Source organism: Thunnus thynnus, chromosome 14 (assembly GCF_963924715.1).
Source record: "Thunnus thynnus chromosome 14, fThuThy2.1, whole genome shotgun sequence".
NCBI classification, from domain to species: Eukaryota; Metazoa; Chordata; class Actinopteri; order Scombriformes; family Scombridae; genus Thunnus; species Thunnus thynnus.
In genome coordinates, this window is record NC_089530.1 from 5353207 (window position 1) to 5353533 (window position 327).

Genomic DNA, 327 nt, shown 5'->3' on the forward strand with positions numbered 1-327 from the left:
ATCTGGACTTATTTTCTTCATAGTTTAACTCACGCAAACAACACTAAACATGCAATTACTTGCTCGAGGGGGGAAAAGAAAAAAAACAAACGCTGGAAAAAAAAAACAGTATTGAGATTGATGCGTTGAGGCGACGGGTGACAGCTGAAACCCTGGGAATGGGTAGTGGTGGTGGGTGGGTGAAGGGTGGAGGGGGTGATGAGGAGTTGACAGAGGCCTCTTAGCAGTAAAAGACCACTGTGTGTAATCGCTTTTAATTGGAATGTATGGAAGACAAGGCTCTCCGAGGGGATCAGTTGGCTTTAAACCGGCCTAATTATATGGGAT